The sequence below is a fragment of the Geospiza fortis genome, unplaced genomic scaffold, assembly GCF_000277835.1.
Source record: "Geospiza fortis unplaced genomic scaffold, GeoFor_1.0 scaffold54, whole genome shotgun sequence".
NCBI classification, from domain to species: domain Eukaryota; kingdom Metazoa; phylum Chordata; class Aves; order Passeriformes; family Thraupidae; genus Geospiza; species Geospiza fortis.
In genome coordinates, this window is record NW_005054301.1 from 7631782 (window position 1) to 7651837 (window position 20056).

Consider the following 20056-nt stretch of genomic DNA (forward strand, 5'->3'; position numbering starts at 1 on the left):
TGGCCGTCCCTGGCTGCCCCCGCCCATGAAGGCCTTCTCCGGCGCTTTCCGGCACCGGGCAGGCCTCCAGACAGCGCCCAGCTCCCGCAGCTGAGAGCAGAGTCCCTACGCTGAGGTTTTCCAGCGCTCCGGCAGGGCTCCTTTGCGCCGCTGCGCTCACCTCGGCGTGTCCTACTCCTTCCTCTTAGAGCCGCCTTCATGAGGCCTTGCTGTGCCTCGCTCTGCTCCCCAGATGCCTCTGCTCTCCCCTTGTAGGAAGAAACCAGACAAATCCGACGCGACTACCCCTCCCCGCCCCTCTTTGAAGCTGCAGATTTTTATTGATTTTTTTAAGGGAGGAAGGAAGATAAGCTCCTCACCTTCCTCGAGGGGAGTGGGCTACTGAGGGGCTATTAAGGCAGAAGGGTGCCCACATAGTAACTTATTTGTAAGCTGAAGGCCCCCTGATTCTTCCCAAAGGACACAGTTCCCCGGGCCGTGTACGTAGTTGGGTGGCCGTATTTCCCGAGGTGGCGTGGGGAAGGTCTGAGGGGCGGACGTGGCGCGGCGGCCGGGGGGACTGTCGCAGCTGCCCTGTCTTCCCCGCCCCCAGCTCCTGCCATGCGGCTCAAAGCCGCGAAATCCTCCCCCGGAAGCGATGCAGACAGTTTGGTGGGCAAAGAACATCTTGGAGCCGGAGCAGGGGTGAGGGGATAACGCGGTGTGGGTGTCGGAGGAGATTTTGGACTCCTCTGAAGGGCAGGTAGGGAAAAGCGGGCAGAGGCAGGTGGAAGGCTAGCGACAACCCAGCGAGAACTTCGAGTTATGTCCAGAGGTGACCCATCCCGGGGGGAATGTGCTGTGTGAAATTGAGAGATAAGACCCACGGAGCTTTGAAACGGGCTTTCATCTTGCACAGAGCTATTCCTACACGTGAGCGTACAAAATCCCACGGAATCTCCAGGGATCATTCCCATTTTCTGCGAGGAACCAAACGCAGGATGAAGGGGCCTCCACGCATCACTGGCTGCCATGCGCATTTCCTTATGCCACAAAATAGCTGAGCGCAGTAGGTTAGCGAGGGCAGCGTGCCTCAGCAGGCAGCGGCAGCGGGTGCGGGGCTGACCTCGCCTCTCACGCTCCCCCTCCGAGCCTGCGAGCCTGAAAATACCGGCCTGACCCCCACCTCTCAGGTGTGCTGACCCCCCCTCGTAGCCTGGGACAAGAGTACATGCACCGGCAAACGCCTGTGCGAAAAGAGAAGGGAGATTTTCACAGGGAGACGTCCTTTCCAGCCGGCGCACGGCTGCAGATAGATAGGGACCGCTGCAGATAGATAGAGACTGCTACAGATAGGGACCGCTGCCCCCCAACAGCTCCCCAACCCGTTGGCGACCCCCGGCCCCGGCCCTTCTGCAGGGGCTGGCCTTGTTTTCCACTTTTCCCCTCTTCGGGGGAAAAGGGCGTTTTGAGAATGACCCTGGCGCAAGTTGCTGGTCCGTCGTTGGTAGATGGTGCGTTTCTTGTTACAGCCTGCTACCTTATTTTAGCTCGCTAAAAACCACCGGCTTATACATTTGTGTTTGCGCAAACTGCCCACATTCATTCACTTGTGATTCCGGAGGGGAGAGTATTTTTACCCTAATTTAATTAACGTAGTACTCAAACATGCCCGGAACTACACGCAACAACTCCGAAGCTCCCACAAGGTAGAGAGGGAGTTATGTTGTGTGAGAGTGCGTGATTTCAATACTAAGAAATTATTTCAACATCAGGGTCAAAACGGAGAATGGAAATATAACAGGATGAAATTTTGTTTAACAAAGTTTCATCAGATACAAACGAGCCATGTCTGGACATTTCCTGCATATTTATCAAGTAATGATGGGCAAAATACAATCGGGTCTTGGAGTACTTCGGTTGTCATAGACCCAAAATTTGAAGAAAACGAAGCATAGCAAGAAATCTCTATTTCTACACAAGGCTTTTAGGTGTCCCGCTTTTGGGATAAGGACACAACCTCTTGCAGAGCTCTCCTCCCTGGCGTGCAGAAGCAAGGAAGCTCAGTTTCAGTGGTCAGAAATGCCCACTCAGTGTCGGGCTGTGCCGGGGGTTGGGCCAGAGCCGCCGGCTCGTTCTCGAGCAGCTTCTCCCGCCGCTCGGAGCCGGCTGGTTCCCGGCTGGTTCCTGACTGGTTCCTGGTCGGTTCCCGGCTGGCTGGTTCCCTGGCCCGGCCGGGGCTCTCAGTCCCTACGACACCGCGGGGAGCCGCCCCTCGGCCTGGTGGGAGAAGGGCAGGGTCTGTAGAAACTCAGAAAACCCGTGGAGAGTGACTACGGGAGTTTGACCCATTCTCAGGAGAACGGAGGGACAGGCAGACCCGGTTACACTGTCGGGGTTGAGCCCCCCGTCTCGGGTCCGTACAGACCCTCTGCAGTGAAGGCATGTGCGTGCACTTCACTGGGACACGCTGGGGGCGAGTGAGCAGGTGAAATAAATGCACAGTAGTGCTAAACCGGGAGAAAGGCCGGGGTTAAGGACGTCCCCGCGGACCAGGTTTCCCCGGCAAACCCCTCCGCTCCTCCTGCCGCTGCCGAGACCTGGGGCTGTCCCAGTTCCTCTCCCCGGCGTGGGGAGTTCCACCTGGTCTATGGCATCGGTGCCACTGTCACATCCCTTTCACCCTCTCTTGAATATTCAGATCGAGGTCGGGAGGGTGAGGTGGGGTGTGTTAATGATGTGTTAGCTGCTTGGACAGATTTAATAACTTTGCCGCCAATCGTACTTAGGAACCCTTCTGGAAACCAGACAGTGTCTCATTAGGGCTTTCCTGGTGCAAGCATTTGACTTGAATGAGCCGTGTTGAGTTAATTTCTATTTGCACTAGGGGAATAGACAATTCTCGTGGACCAGACCATTAAGCTATAGAGGGCGAGATTTTAAAAGCATATTTTGTTCTAATAAAGAAATCGGGTCTTCATTTGTCACATGTTACATGAATTTGGAGTAAATAAAAAAAGATAACTGTATTGTTCTCCCTTAAATTATAGGAACCAATTGGGAATTCCTAGGCAATTTTCTCCGTTTCTGCCTCCGCTTCTACAACATCTAGTACCAGTGCCACCTACAGGAATAATTGCATTTTCGAGCTGCTTTCAAGTAACCAGAATTCCGCATTTGAGAGTCCTGGTAGCTCTGTCTATCGTCCTCCTGGACGCACAGCAGCAAGACTGCTTCGAAAGGCGCTGTTTGTCTTCGTGGCTTTCGTCTGAGATCACGGACTGATGCAGGTTCGCTGCTCTGTACCCCGGCAGTGGGAGTGACGGAGCCCTTCCCGCGGAACCCGGGAGACGCAGCCGGCCAAGGTGAGGGGCAGCACCGTCTGCTTGCACCAAGAGGCGTTTCGGGGGCCGCTGGTGACGTCCCGCTCGGTGCCGGGGACGCGGCCAGGCAGAGCCGGGGCGGCCGGCCGCCAATTCCCGCTTGCGCCGACAGAGCCCAGCTCCCCTAAGGATACGGGGAACTTAGGGGCTCTCTGCACGGCGACTTAAGTCAATGCCGGGTTATCTCCGGGCTGTGCTGTTACGAAAGGCAGCTGTAAGCCAAGCGCGGCTCTGGGGCTCTCCCCTGTACACTTGGCTTGACGATTTATAATGACGAATGTCTTACAGTGGAAGAATAATGATCCCCTCCCTCGTCTCTTTGGAGGAGGAGGCCTTGCCTGCCGGGGAGGTTCTCCTTTGCTGCCGTCTCCTTGCAGTCCCGCTGAGCGAGGCCGAAGAGGTTCGGGGAGCTGGGGAGAGGGACGGCGAGCACCGGCGCGGGGCTGGCTCCGCCGGGCAGGAAGTTTTCTTGTTTGAATCTGTGTCCACTAATCCTTTCCCACGGTTAACCCGACCCCTAAATATTTGCTTTTGGGACCTAAGGCCGGTGACGATCCTTCCTGACCAGGCTTGGAAGTGCATCTTTTCTTTTTCTCGGTTCTTTATCTTAAGGGTTTCTAGTTCCTACAGCTTTGCTTGTGCAAAAACACTTTATCCAAAAATTTGTACACGGATACCTTCACCCTATGCATTAGGCTCTTTGATACCCTGTTGCTCTGGACCTCCGAGATGACCTGGGGTTCTTCTGCAGGTGGGAACATCTGTGTCATGCAGTACGCAGAACACAACTATCCATGTGGGTGAAAAAGGGCTGCGTTTTCCTTCAAAACCATGCCTTGCCCTGCAAAACATAGCCACAAAACACCGAGGTGTTTGGAGATTTTTTCCTGATAGAGTAGGAAATGAGAGAGAACGGGAAAAGAGAGAAGAGAAGAGAAGAGAAGAGAAGAGAAGAGAAGAGAAGAGAAGAGAAGAGAAGAGAAGAGAAGAGAAGAGAAGAGAAGAGAAGAGAAGAGAAGAGAAGAGAAACTAGCTTTTTGGTCTGTGCTGAAAGGTTTGTGGCCATTTTAATGTTTTACTGCCTGTAGAAAACTCGGTCATTACCGCCCTGAGGGTTTTCTTTCGTTGAGATAATAAAACGGGAACAACCCCCCCACACATCCCCCTAACAACATCAAAAAAGGATACGAGAGCCGAGCTGCCCTTACTCCCTGTCCCATCCCCTCCTGCCTTGCGTGGGTCCTAGGGGGCTTCAGCGTCCACCCCAGAGGTGTTGCATTATTGATGCACGTGAAAACAAATTACTTGCGACATCAAAAAGCAAAGATGTAACTGGGTGCGGAATTCACTAGCAGTTGCGGAGTTTCATAAAGTAAACGAAAGTTTCTTCCTCTCCGGCTCAAAGCTTTTGCGATGAAACTCAGTAGTTGTTTTCTTACACGGCGGATCCGGGGTCGAGCTCTACTCGCTTACACCACGCATGGAAATGAAAGTGTAATCCCACCACCACTGCTGCAAACCACGCAAGTGCCATATTGCAGTAATCCCCAGCAGCCCGCGCAGCCGCTCCTCCGCCAGAAGCCCCTCGGCGGCGCAGCCCGGGGCGGGAGGGTCCGGCAGAACGTCGGGACGAGCCAGAACAGCCCGCGGCCGCCGAGCAGCCGCTGCGCCCGGGCTCGCAGGGCAAGGGGGGGCCGTTCTCGCTGCCTAGGCTCCGTTTGCAAAACGCTTCTCTTCTGCAGCTGCAGTGTAATACGAAGAGGGTATTAATAAATATTAGTACCCCCACCCAGCTCATTTTCAAAGTTGAGACGCCGCAATATTTAATGCAGAATAGTGCTGGAAATACTTTTTATTTTTTTCCTTTGGAGAACAACGCTATTGCGAGAAGATTTTTGCCCCTTGCCTGCCTAAACGGGACTCGCCTTCCGGGAAGAGCAGATGCCCTTCGGCGAGGAGGAGTTTTTTCTCCTCGGGATTCTGGCAGAGTCAGAAAATTTCAGAGCGACTTCTCCAAGATTTTTCTGCCAAATGCAGCGATAACGAGTAACCCAGGGGCGATGCGGCTCCAGTCGCTCTGCTGAGGGGCATTTCGGCTTCCCCGCCGTGCCCTGACTCTGCCCACATACCCCTTTTCCTGCACAAGGTGATGTATTGTCCCAGACGTGTCCCACAGGAGTATCTCCCTGCTGGGACCTCCATCCAGCCCCGAGGGACGAGTGGAGCCCGCAGGATGAGGAAGACGGGCGGCCCGCAGCCAGCAACCCGGGACGTCGGGTCGATCTCTTGTCCCCTCCTGCAGCCGTTCCAAACCCAAATCCCGGCTGCCGCCCAGGAAAAAGGCGCAGCAGGACCAGGGCCTGGGCTGCAGAAGCGCCCCGCTCCTGGCAGCTGAGTGCCGATGGGGGGAATTCCCAGGCAGGAGAGCTGGATACCGCCTTTACAGTCCGTGTGTTGTCCCGAAAAGTGCTCTTTCACCCGGTGTGCAAGAAGCCGATCCACACACACTGCTCTGGAATTGCTTTCAGCGGTGAAGCCGGAGGGAAGCAGGCGAGGGGATTTTGCTGCGCACAGCCCTGTGCTGAGCACAGAAGCAGAGCCTCAGCATCTCTGGGCGTCGCCACGCTCCACGGGGGCTGCCCGCTCTTAGCCGCGGCTCAGGCTCCATCGGGAGATCCCAGTGTCACCCTGGCACAGGGAGCATGTCACAGGCCCTGCTGCTGACCACCTGCCCCCACCAGTGCCCTAGTCTTACTAGTGTTTCTTTTTGACAATTTGACTTTCCTCCTTTTGATTTGATTTTCCTCCTCACCAGGGATGAGATTTGAAATATCCCCGTGTGGAGCATTTGTCTTCGGGTGTTTTAGTTCATCCCTGAGCACCTAATAAGGCAGGAAGTGTTCAGCAATGGGAGAGGGATACATAAGGGCTGTGGGAAGCATGGCTTTTTCCTGCTGCTTGTAGGAGACCTATACACTTGTGACCTAAATGCTTGTAGGAGATGTATGTGATGGAGAAAAGAGTGATGCCAATGCCTCCAGAGAAAGTTTGCTGGCAAGAGGTCCAAGAATAACTGCTGTGAAGGACCCCATGTAGCTCTGCTGGGGATGTTGCACGGCGACTTTCCATAGCCCTGGACAAGGCTTCTCTCCCTGGTAAAGGTCGATGCTCACCCTGTATCAGGGGAATCACAAATGTACTCGGTAGGAGACCGAGCTGGAAGCTCCCCCTCCAGGTCCGTGCGACATCTACCGAAATTCTCTTGGCTTCCCAGATCGAGACCTGGAACCAAGGCTTAACCCAGTCGAGTGACCCTTTACCTGCAAAGACCTGCTGCCGGTCACTTGGCAGGGGCAGCATGGAGTGGCCGAGGTGGGCTGGGCTTGGGTCCAGATTCATTGATTAATTACCATATCTATGAACTCAGCAACCGCTTAGCATTTTGGGAAATTCACCTCAGCTTCATTGTCAAAACATGCAGATCTTTGTCCAACACCTCTCTTACTTCATCCAGGGTTCTGTGAACAGCCTCTTAATCTCTGGATATCACGGTATGAGCCACATGGTTTCTATCTCCCTCTTCACATATATACAAACACCCTCCACTTATAACAAGATAAAATGTCACTTAGGGGGAAAAAAACCAAATAACATCCAGTTGTTCTGCAGATTTGAAGGGTTTATTTGTTCTTTATATGCACACAATTTGGGATGAAGATGGGGACTTCCATACGATTTGAATAAAGTACCCCTTCTACCTTGTAATTTTTAACCTATACCTTCCACTAGTAAATTATGACTATCAAAAGAAAATAATTTATGTATTATAAATCCCACCCCTGCTAAATATAATTGCAAAACCAAATAATTGCAATGTTCTGAATGGAAAAATTAATTTAAAATAATAAAATAATTGCAGTTGAATTATTAATGTATTGATGTTGCAAATTTACAATAATTTTGTATTTGCACAGTTACAGCAATGTAGAAGGTACAAAAATGCTACCAAGACCAGATTCCTATATTAATAACTCTGCAACTTTCTTTTTAAAATTGTGGATGCTTTCTTCAAGTTTAAAATTTCTCTGCCTATTACCTTCAGTATTTCTAGGCAGAAAATACGGTTTCTCATTTGCAAACAGATCTGAACATTCTCTTCGGGGAAAAAAATGGGGAAAAGGTAGAATTACATCGGGAATATGTAATTTAAATGATAAAAAATATTTTTCAGAATGCTTTTTTAAAAAGTCAGATATAGTTTTTGTGCTTGTACTGCCCAGTTTGTATTTTCTTTGAATGTACAGGTGCACATTGAATTTCATCTTCTTTAGGTGTATGTATCTGGCTATATGAATACAAGTGCCCACGCGTTGGGTTAAGGGAGAGGTTTTAGGACGTGCAAATTCGTAGACAGTGGGGAAACGAATTTACAGGCTCTGGGCCCTGTATTTGTGGATTGGCATGGAAAGGCCGAGCGCAGGGAGTGAACGACGCTTGCTCCAAGGGCCCGGCCGTGTGGTGAAGTCGGACTCCCGCCTGAAGGACCGCACGGGCGCTTCCCCGCCCGAGCATCGCTTCCCAACCTCCCCAGGTGACACCCGCCCAGCGCCAGGTCAAGGCGACCACACGAAAACTGCGTGAGTCTGTCACTTGTGCCCCGCTCTCACAGCGGCTATTTCCCTGTCCCAGTCCCGGGGCATGCGGCTCCTGCTTTTTGCGACCCGCACCCGGAGGAAGGGGACGCAGTGAAGCAATATCGGCTGTGAACGGGGTCAATTCCGCGATCGCTAGGGGTCTTATCACTGCGGAGAAAGCAGCTTTTCGAAAGGAAAGCTGTACACTGGATAGTCTCATGTTGTGCGCCCCATCCCTCGCCTCCAGCTGGAGCACCCCTCGGAAAGAGAGAAGCAGCGGGGATGAGGCATCGGGACTGTTCTGCTTTGACTCCACGCACCATGGGGCGGGTGCTGAGCGTAGCTCGGCTCCGCGGGAAAGGAGACCCCTAGCCCCGGCTGCCGGGGAGCAGAGAGAGCCTCCGGGCCGAGAAATGGCTCCGCTTTCTCTCCCGGCGGTAAGGACACCGGAGTGCGACGGCCCTTTCCCATTGCACTATCCATAAATAGCGGCGTATATAAATAATAGAGAGAGAATTGTGTGTATAAATACATGTGTATGTGTGTGTGTTTCCAGCATTGATTGTGTTTTACATGAGCCGGGACGTTTTTCTTAGAGCGGGACGTGGTTCCTTTCCCGGGAAATTTACCGAACAACCAGAGCAGCCTTTGCCCCAGCTCCCGAGCTGATGCTCCCCGACTGCGCGCTTAAACCCAACGTGTTTTCTCCTGTTCGTTTATTTTGCTCTTGGTGTGCTTTCGGACTCTCTAAATAAGCTGCTGGTAATATCCCTAAATCCCTTCTGGCGTCAGAAGCAAACGTAGCGAACGCAGGCACTTCTGCCTGTTTTTGTCATCTCTCCTTGAGGCGGATGGGAAAGGGATGGGGGTACGATGATGTGGACAGAGAGGGGGAGAGAAACATATTTTCTCGAGTCTGGAGAGTGACACTTCTCCCGGCAAGAGCCTGCAGTCCGGCTGGAGTGGCCCGGCTGGGGGAGCCCTCCCTGCTCCCCACCGAGAGGCTATTGTGCTTCTTCTAGAATATTTCTACACATTGCACGGTAGGAAAACGTGGTCTGCTAGAGAAATGGCTCTGCCCGCACCCGCGGTCCTCGGGGCTGTCTGAATTTGCAGGAAGGGGATGCATGTACATCTTAGTTTCTTGGGGAAATTTAGTTTTATTCTCTTGCTAGGCTGATATTGGGAGTGATTAGCGATTTGTAGCAATATTTGCCCCTTCCTGTTTATCAGAGATCCCTCTGGGAGCAGCCACCGCCCTCCAAAACGTCCCGTGTGTGCCTCGGACACAGGGAACCCCAGAAGGGGCTCAGGGTCGGACCCCGATGCCCCCCGGCCGTCCCGGAGTGGAGGTGTGACCCCCAGCTGCCGTGGGGTTTTTTTTTTTTCACAGGACTTAGGAAAGCACCCCTAGGGGAGAAGGAAACAGGTAATGGAAGCACCTTCTCCAGGCATTGGATTACGGTCAGCGCGCCTGCCCCATCCAAACCATGATGCTGCAAGCCTTTGGCACACCAGGCAGCCTCTGGGTCCCGCCCAGAGCTGGGACAAAGGGGGATCCCATTGTCTGAAGGTGGCTGCAGCAGCGCCGGACCCCTACAGCTCCCGCAGCCACAGATGTCGCGTTCCCCTTTCTGCCTGCTATCCTCTTAAAATGCAGCTTCTCATTCAAAATTGAGAAGCATCTCAGCAGCTGCTCTCAGATTGCTCTGAGCTGTGGTTGGAATAACCCTTGCTTGGTGAATAGCTGGGTTGGAGGAAAGTCTCTGAATTTAACTGTGCTGGGAATTTTCCACTTCCGTTTCACTGACAGAAACTGAGGGGTTTTCCCCCCCCCTTGGAAAGTATTTCAGGCCTCTGTGATTAAATTAATCTGCATCATTTGAGATGGGACATTGCAGTGACAGAGAATGAGACTGTAACTTTCTGGTGGATCATGGCAAGGTTGCAGGCACTGTAATGCAGGAAGTATTCATATACCAGAGGGTTCTCTCTCACTGACTCCTGTCCTATCTCCCCTCTGACCGTGGAGGAAATACTGGGCTAAGGACATTATTTATAACTCCCTTGTATGCTGAAGTCCACCACACAATATTTGAGAATAACTAGTAAGTTGTTAGAGACAGATTCAAGCCTTATTCATCTGGCTTATGGTGCCGTCTGCTTGAAAGAAGGCAAATACTGTGTTGATAGTGGTGGTGATGATTCCCTTATTTGCTGTAACACAAGGAAACAAGATTGATACACTCCCAAGGAACAGGTTTGCTCTCGCTGACCGCAGGTTTCTCTTTTTTTTATTCTTCCCTCTGCCAGTCACAGAATTATAGTTTAGATTTTTCCAATTTCCCTCTTTCTCTAGTATCAGTATTGCACTTGAATGAGATCAAACCAAACAAGGGTTTCTCTGCTAGTAGTCTCTGTCCTTGAAACCCATTTTTACTTTACCAGCACTCAATACTGTGGAAGTGCTGTAATCCTTCCTGAGACCCAGTGAGTGACCTTGTGAACCACATAAGCAATCTCTGTTTTTTTCTCATCTTTCTTCAGATCATATTTGTCTCACTGCAAAGATGCAAGCCTGAAAACCTTTCCACTGATTCCTGGGGCAACAATCCCTTCGAGTTGATCACAGTGCATGGAAAGAAGAAGTCCTCTCAGACAAGCTAGTGTGTTAAAGCCACCAAGGTGATCTGCTGTGCCCAGCTGTGGGCAGAAGGCTGCCTTCCCTGCACTGCCAAGTGAGTGTAGAATGCCTGGCATTTCATGCATGGTGCCTAACACTAGCACAGTGAAACCCAGGTTTCCAGGTATGTTTTTTCTGGGCTTATTTCTACCATCATGTACCAGAGCATGTAGTATCTTATTAATCAGTGGATTTCACTCAGTCTTAGTCAGAGAGATGGAATTGGTCCTACAACAGCAACAATAGCTTTTTGCCTGCATCCTTTCCAACCCTCCCTAATGGCCTTCCCACCACAATAACAAACAGAAACTCCCAGAAAGCAGCAGCAAGTTCAGAGAGATCTGGCTTCTCACCAGTTTGAGTTTTACCAGGTGATGTTTGCTTTAAGACCTTGAGCTATAAAATATCCATGCTAGTATTGAACTCCTGGGAAGACATAAACCCTTCAATGCAATGGAGAACTAAACACTTTTAAATATACGTATCTAATGGATATCAGTATTGACTTTTGTGCATGCTGCTTCTGACATGAATCTACCTAGTCTCTGCTTTCAGAGACCAAAGATTAAAATGTCTTCTAGACAAGTCCCTATACTTGATTACAGGAGTGGATTGCAATCTCTCCCACTCTCCCTGCTATTACCCTTCCTTTTGTTCCTGCACTTAAATCTGGACATGTATGGACATTGAGGAAGAGGTTTTGTGCCTACCAGCAGCTACAATACTTGTGTGAGTACTTCTGCCTGGTGCGTGGTGATCAAGTCAGGCTGTGGGTTAACAGCTGAAAAACTGGGCACAGCACCTCAGTACCAGCTTGCTCTGTGTGCAATGACTCATCTCAAGCATTTCTGAAATACTTTTCTGATTTTTTATTCTCTTTCATTTAGGTCACATCCAACTCCATATTGCAAGGTGCTGAGTAACAGCTCACGATCCCTATCAAGTAATGGCTCCAGGGTTTGTTTACCAACATCCACTGGAGACTCCAGCTTTCTGTAGAAACAGAAACTGAGCCCAGGCTTATCCAGGTATCAAGCTGTCACATTCCTTGGGGCCTGTAGAGCAAACTGGCCTTTGTGAAGAATGTTTACCATGACTGTGAGGCAGCTGTGTTTAGAGAGTCATTTCAAGAAAGTCGAGAAATAACCAGTAGGATTTCTATAACAGATTTATACCTATTTGTAAGGGAAGAACAACTGTTCAGCAATTGGAGCTTTGCATCCATCACAGGTAATACAGTGACATAGAAATGATGAGACTCAAAGTCGCACAAGGATGCAGGGAAGTCCTCAGGGTCAACTCTAGCCCAGGTTTTAATTTATCAATTATTTCAGGATCTGTTCCTGAAACATTAATAGATAATTGGTGTAGTCCTGATCTCTGTGCCCCTGCAAAATATTCCCTCCCAGTGGGAGTGACCTTAGCTTTAGGTTTTTACTGTGTGAGCATTGTGCATGCAGCATGTTTGATTTTTTGCAGCTTCCAGCTTACTAGCTGTGGAAAGACATGCTGTCAGATTTAGGATACAGGAGAGAGCTAGTCACAGAGGCTTCTCCCAGCTTCAGGACAGGAGTAAATTTTGCTATTAACAGTATCCTGTGTGTAAGGAATTCTGCCCATTTTCTTCTAAATTGCATCGCCTTTCCATCCCAAATATCTCCTTTTCCATGCCCCCAAGTACCTGATGGAACCAAGCATAGCACATAAAAGAGGACTGAGCAAACCATGAGGAAGCTTATTAAGGATGTGCCTTGGAGGATGATTTTTTTTCCCCTACAAATACATTGTAGGAAAATGCCTCCTACAGGCTTTGGGGGAACATTTTAAAGCTTATATTAATCACCTCCTTTCAGAGGTGAAACTTTTTTCATCTCCTGTAATTAACTCAAGATTTGAAAATTTTCCAGACAAAAAGTTTCAGAAATTTTAAGGTATGAATCAAATTCTTAATATTTCTAGCAAATCCTTTGCTTGTTTCCTTGCATTTTAACATAATTGACATTGAAGATTCTTGTCTCACTATGACCTTATTTTCTATTTTTGCTGTTGACATATATTTATGACTAAAGCATGAAGTTATCATTACAGTAAAACTGGTAGAACTGCAAAAATTATATTTACTACCCAAATGAAATATCCAAATAAAATTATAAATAATTAAGTAACTCAGGTAAAAGATTTCTTTTCTCTGTATGAATGCAAAGTGCAATATTTTAGAAGCTGTAGGGCCAAGCTTTGCCTTACAATTCACCTGCTGTGTGTTCCAGAGAGGGTAGGAGCTACCAAAAAGTATGAAAGAGGATTTATACTGTATAACAGATGAAAACTGTCTTGTAGGCTCAACCTCTCACAGCTTATGTTTTCACTCTGAAGTTCCTTGAGACAGTTATTTGATTTATGAAAGTCCAGTGGATAGCTGGCAAACACATACATGCAAAGAAACCACAGAAGCCAGCAGCAGCCAACGCAGGCATCTGAAGGCAGAATTTTCTTTATGAAGTAAAATTGCAAATGATCAATAGTACTCCCTTACCCCCTCCCACAATGTCCCAGCACCCCCCTGCTGCTCTATCCCTTAGTAACTGCAGTTCAGGATGTGGTGGAAATTTTGGAAGGGAGGAAAATCAGCCCACAACTGTTTCTGCAGGGTTTCACTAGGAGGAGCCATACGATGTGTAATGAACGTGCAGAGCTGTTTGCAATTCGTGTACATCCGAACTGCTCCCAGGGCAGCATTTCTGCTACTGCCATTTGTCTTTGTAATAAATACTTTTCAAATAGATCAGAAGGTAAAATTCACACAAATTACTGTGATCCTTTGGTGTCTCAGTATGTTCTTTTTATAGACTTCCTTCTGCCACCAAGAGGACAGTAACTCTAATTACCACATCATATACATACTTTAGTAGGACTGTAGTATTTTGTGAAATGTTTCTATATCTTCCTCTATATTTAGTACAACTGTGAGTGCAACTGGGCATGATCCTACCTAATGATTCACCTGCAGTAGAAACAATTATCAATAATAACATTATGGGGATCAAGAGTGGGAGGGTGACACTTGAGTTCCACAGTTCATCCCTAGGGAAAGTCAATTTAAGATACTGAAAATGGTATGGACTAACCCTACTCCAGGTTAGAAAACATTGGGGAAAAAAAGAATGAATAATGAGGGGGACTGCCTTTGGAAGGGCATTTACCTTACTGTTACCACCATGTTCCTTCAGGAAGCCCAAAAGTCCACATGGGCACATCCCTAGAGAAGACAGCCGCAGCTCAGCCTCCTGCTTTACCTCTTGGACTGCTGTGTCCCTCTGAGGTAAGTAATACTGCATGTCTACTTCTAGGTGCAGGGGTAAAGGTCTGTAACTCCTTCCCACTTCTGATTAGAATTTTTTCCTTAGGCAATGCTAATCACTTTTCCCAGCCAGTAAACCCTGAAGGCTGGTGGCAGATGGGTGGCAGCAGCACATGCAGGAAGCACAGCTGTCAGTATCTCTCACACGGCTTCCAGTGTCTGAGAGCCTCAAGGCATCTGCTACGCGGTTCAGAGAGGGGAGGGAAACTGCTCTTGGAGTGATTCCCAGTGACAGTTAAGGGATATTTACTAGTGTGAGCTGGAACTGCATGAGTAGCTGACCCTGGGAAGGACCGATAGACATCAGCATCAGGAGCCCTTGCTGGGTCACCTTCACCAGCCATAAGAGACCTGGAAGGGCCAGTGAGTTACCCACCAGTGTTGTTCTGCATTTTTTCTGTTATAGGAACCACAGGTGAACTGTTCAAAATCCCTCAAGAGTTTACTTTTCATTTCTGTACTGTATGAGGGGGTCCAGACTACATAAAGATGTAAGAAAACAAAAAATAAATATCCCATTTGTATATTTCCAGTGTACACAAAGGCATTAATTTTCTTGCAAAATTAGAAAAAGTCACACACGTGATTGTTGGAGTATTTTTTTAGGAAATAAATTGCAGGTTTTTTTCAAAACTAGCATTTAAACATTCTCCTTACAGTGTGTTCCTTGCAAATGCAGGGGCTTAGATGTCTTCCTGCTTAAATCTACTGTATTATTTCTGTTTTCAGACAGACTCCATTGAGATCTCTGTGAAATGAATGATGTGACTTAACAGTGTCATACAAGCTGTTCCAAGAATATCAGCAAGGCAATGGAAAATGGCAGGAGGTCTGGAGACTTTCCTGAGAAGGTTTTACCCAGTGATGGAAAATATATTTGTGTTATTAGTTTAGCACAAGTGTCTTCTATAATGCTAAGGTTTGCTTTCAAATAAAACATAAATTGCACATCTGGTTGGAAGAAATAAATGCAATAGTGCTTCAAAGACTATCTGTCGGGCTTAAAAAGCAAAGAGATGAGGATTTATTGGTGTTTTTATTATTAACATAAAAGCCTTGGGATCTCAAAATAGACGAGGGTTATAGGTAAATATGGGTTCTATTTTCTTTTTTGTTCGCCTTAACATATTATTAGCATCAAGCTAAAAAAGGATTGTCTGAATGTTAGTATGTTTACTGTGTGCACATGGATGTTAGCTTAATCAATACACAGATGTAGAAGACTGTAGAGAAAAGTATGCGCTACAATCATATTCATCATCTTAAACATTTCAGACAGCATCTTCATTCTGGAGATATTGTTGGCTTAAGAAACCCCAGTCTTGTACTTCCCCAGTCTTTCAAGACTTTTGTGAAGCAGCAGTGGGTGGCTTCTGTGCAAAGGCTTGGAATGGACATCTATTTGCAAATGAACAAGCAATGAAGGAAGTGGGAGTTTCTAGAGTAGATTACTTATAAAATTAAAATTTGAGGAAGTTTGGGTAAAAATAAAATGTCCAAATCAGCAAATATTTGGTGGCTTGAAGACATACACATTAGATTTCCTGCCTGAGCTGCTGGTGACTTCAGCCTCCTTTCCAGAAGAAAATTATGCTATGCAATGTTGGTTAAAGCCTTGCATGAGTCACTCCAAGGTGTTAGAGGGGGCTGTACAAATCCTGGTCCCCGCTTTCTCCTAAAAATTGTCTGCAAGAGGTTCAATTTTGCCGTGTCAGGACTGGGTTGAATCGTTCATAGGATTTAAATTAAACCCTTGGCAACCACTTTCTGATTTTATAGCAAAATCTGAGCTATATGTTAAAGTGAGGACATTGTTTTGCTGGGATATTGCTTAATTACTAAATGAAGAAATATTAAGTACAAATTTAATGACTCATACAATATTTCCAAACGACATGTACTATAAAGTCCCATTTACATCTACCACACTGGTGTTTAATTCACTTTCCATTATTCCTGAGGCTATTAATGTCAGTAATTACAGCAGGTAACATGTCTAATATTGAGTGTATTGTGGAATAAAGCAATGTTGAGCTCCTGCAGTGTGTTTTATATTAAGTACAAAAAGCTTCTGATACAGTTAATGTAACTATAAATCTTAACTCAAATGCTTATATGTCTCGTTTATGACCTGAATAAACTCTGAGGCAGAAGCAGGGCAGCTGAACAGCCGCTCGCTGCCAAACCGCACATTCAGCGGAATATGCACTTACAATATCCTTTTCATATTGAATAATAACAGAAAGACAGAAAACAGGCCGAGTATTTTCTCCAAATTAAGTTGGGTTCTTTTCCAGAACACTGAGTTTAATGGTAAAAAAAAAAAAAAATCCCTAAATACACACGAACCTTAAAATCACAAATATATAAATAGAATATAAAATTCAAAATAGTAGGGAGGATTTTTTCAAGTAGAAATCCAGCTTGTGCTTATGATAAGAGCTGCTCTATAGGTTTTGATGTGTTAAATATTGAACACCCTGCCACTTGGAGAATGCACATTGCTCTGCCTCTTTGGGGAGGCTCTGGATGGGCCTGGGTGTGGAGGCGGCCAGAAATCACAGTCACCTCTGGAAGAGCTGGCATTCACTGCCTGTGTGAGCTGCCAAAGGGAAACTGGGCTGTGAGGGCAAACCTTTGGAAGGAACCTTTTGGAAGTCTGTGCTGTAGGCGACTGATAAGATGATTTGGTCTGACTCTGAGCTCGCTTGCAATCACTATTACAACCCCTGAGCAGGAATAGTGTGTGCTGAGAACAAGGTAAGCACCTCTTAAAGTCCTGCCAGGGCTCCGACTTCCGATGCCAACCCCTGTGTGCTGTGGCACCCTTGTGTCCCCAGACATCAGCACACACTTGGTGAGGTTCAGCCCAGGTGCCTTCAGGGTGAGGGTGGCTGTGGCATGGGAGCCTGCAGGATGAAACAGGGAGGGAAATAATTTGATCCACAAAAAATAAGATTTGGGTGCAAGTTGCACTGGAGATCACAAAATTAGGATCAGAGAGAGATCAACTACCAGAAAGCAGAAGCCCTACTTCAATCAATTTTCACTGAAATAAATTCCTTTGGATGGGACGTTCTCCTAAAGACCGTCAGTACAGTATGACCCTTTAATATTAAGCATGTCAACATTTAAACTGATGATGCTATTTTTTGTAGAGCTATTTACAAGGGGAGTATTTCCCTCTGAATTTGTAATAAATCATGTAAGACGTCTTTTCATTCCATTTCCCTTTAGAAAGAAATATTTGGTAGTTTAAAATATTTAATGTAGTGGAAAATCTAAAGGGAAAAATAAAGCATCAATAGACTATTTCAGCAGCAGAAACCATTTGGGACCTGCTTAACCACCTAAGCTCTTCTCCAAATTTATTTGGAAAGGGGCATATAAAGAGCTCATCACTTTCCATCTCCATTTTCATATGTGCAGCATATGCAATAGTTTAGCTTTGTACTCACACTCCGAGCTGATCTTGATGGTGAGCTGAAGTAACTTGAGATCACCATTTCTTTCTCCTTATGACAGTTCTGGAACATTTGGTTGACTAATTACCTTGTTACTAGTCAGCTTTTTTTTTTTAATATTTGACTTTATTTATGAATGTACATGCACGAGAAGGGTAGGAGCCACACACACAAGTTACCATTTTAAACCAGAGGATTATTACACCACCATGCTTTCCCTGTGCTTGTGATAGGAAAACTACACAGGCAAGATAAAATTTTACTCATGTCCAGTACTTCACCCTGTCCCTTTCTCAGTACAGACCAAACCCAAAGACTGAAATGTAGGTTTGACCAAGGTGTTCCCCAGTTAAGTGCAAATCTTCCCCTGATTTCAAGGGTTGATGGTCTAAACTTTAAAGCACAGAGATGATGAACCATAAGACCCATAGTAAGGGCTCTATCTATTTCTGTATCAGTGTCTTTGTACAGATATATACATAAATATATCAAATATACATATTTACTTACCTCTTGTGTTGAAGATAAAAGTTTTTTGCTGTATCCAAACATTAACACATTACTTTTGAAAGCTGCACCCCATAAAGAGCAGCATGTAATTTCTCCCCATACCTTTATTTCTATTTATTTTCATCAGTGCCTGGCTTAGCAGAGCTTTGCATTCTTCAGAGCTCAAAAAGAAATCCAGGCAGTGACTCCTCCTCTCAGGCCTCTACTGCAGACCCCTGCTGAAATCCTGGTGAAAAGCTACACAAGACTGAATCACAGCATCAGTGTCAACACCACATACATAGGCATTTATTCAGCCAGAGAAAATTATGTTCCCTGAAAAACTGATTGCTGGCTTCTATAGGGCTGAGTCAAATTAATCTGATAGACTGCTTCCAGAAAGAGCAGCATAGCTATAAGGATGAAAAATGTCTCAATTATTCATAGTAAAAGTGTAAGTGGACATCCTGAAGGGATGTAATTAAAAAAAAAAAAACTGCGGTAAGGAGGGGAGACATGCTAGATGATGACAGGTGGTTTTGTCCCAGTGGAAGGTAATTTACTTCAGCACTTCTTGGGGGGCTCTGTGGCTGCAGGAGGACTAAAGTAGAAGAGGATGATGAGAGAGAAATACAGATCAGGTATCAAAAGGGACAAAGAAACAGGGGTAAGGTTTTGAAAGTTCACACATGGTCAGAAACCTGGAGCTAAGAAGCAGAATTCAGGAAAGATGGGTGTGGACACCCAGGGGGATTGGGACTTAAAATCCATATGGGAGAAACCAGCACCTTCAGTTAAGAGGCTGACAGAAAGAAAGAATTGGCAATTGAGACTGGCTGGGAGACAGGAACAGCAGTGGCTGAACCGAGTAGCCAAATATGAGGAAGGAACAGGAATGGGACACAGATGGTTGGAGGGGAGTAAGACAGAGCTAGAGGAGGAAAAGTTTTTTAGACACTATAACCCATTCACTGGACATTGCAGGGCAGAAAATGGATTATGAGGACTCTGGGTCATGATGCTGCTCTGGTCTCAGCCCCTAGGAAAGGTGTCCTTTGTTCCACAGAGAAGCTGGCAGCTCATTATTACTACAAATTACCCTGTTAACTCAGAGGGCAGAAGTCCATATGGAGGAGGTAAGAGTTAACCTCAATAGCATGAGGCAGAGAGGTGTTAATATGATGCCACATAATAGGAGTTTTGTTTTTCCACTTTGCTTCATTAAGAACCTAGGAAATTACCTACAAACACTCTCTTAAGAGAAGTCTGTGAGCTGCCAAAGCAAATATGCAAAGCTAGCAAGTGCCAGAGCTGAAGTTATCTGGGCTTTTTTTCTCCTTTCACACCAATGCACTAGCAATAGAGGAAGCCATACTCTTTTCCCACAGAGGATGTGGCAGCTTTATTCAGGCTGGTCAAAATAAGTCAGGACTGTGTAAAGAGAGATTCTCAGTCCCTTAATCATTTGTTTCAGAGGGAATGGTGTGTTTTGAGTGAAGTTCAGGGATCAAGGAAAACAATGAACACCATTTTCCTTTAAGTTATTGAATATTGGTCTGTAGATGGGGATGAATCCCTGCCTGCTTGTGCCACATATCTCCTGTACAACATCAGTAAGTTCTGATGTCAGATTTTGCACTATGGTCACTAATTACATGTTTCCAGTTGTATGGATACCTAACTTGAGACTCCAGGGTCTGGTTTGTAAAAGAGCTGAGCACTCACAGCTGCAGCAGGACTCAGTGGGAGCTCTGCTCTGAATATCTTAAAGAATTACATAATGGTAAGTACCTCAACAAATTAGGAGTCTTAAACTGAGCACAAAAATCACTGCACTTCCCTGTTCTTCGATTTTCCAGCTGTAAAATGAGGATAATAATTGGGGTGATCTGAAAATAAATACACATTTGAGAACTGCTTAGAGACTACAGTCATCAAAAATGAGGGAAACAAATTAGATTAAAACTCTTTCTTAAGACCAACTGGTCAGTAGTTAATAGGGATTAGGCACATGTTAAACACGTGGAGGAAGCAAAATAGTTAATAGCCTTTCCATAAATGAATGA

At 46.6% G+C, this 20056-nt stretch overlaps 1 long non-coding RNA gene across 1 annotated transcript in view; it reads left to right on the forward strand.

The window, feature by feature from the left end:
* LOC115949093 overlaps positions 1-16076 on the forward strand; it is an 18425-nt gene extending 2349 nt beyond the window's left edge. Inside the window, exons 2-6 of the long non-coding RNA XR_004082740.1 lie at positions 3030-3344; positions 10544-10734; positions 11567-11707; positions 13907-13998; positions 14767-16076. This is a non-coding gene — a long non-coding RNA (uncharacterized LOC115949093). The remainder of the gene's footprint in view (positions 1-3029; positions 3345-10543; positions 10735-11566; positions 11708-13906; positions 13999-14766) is intronic.
* Positions 16077-20056: the final 3980 nt, after the last annotated feature.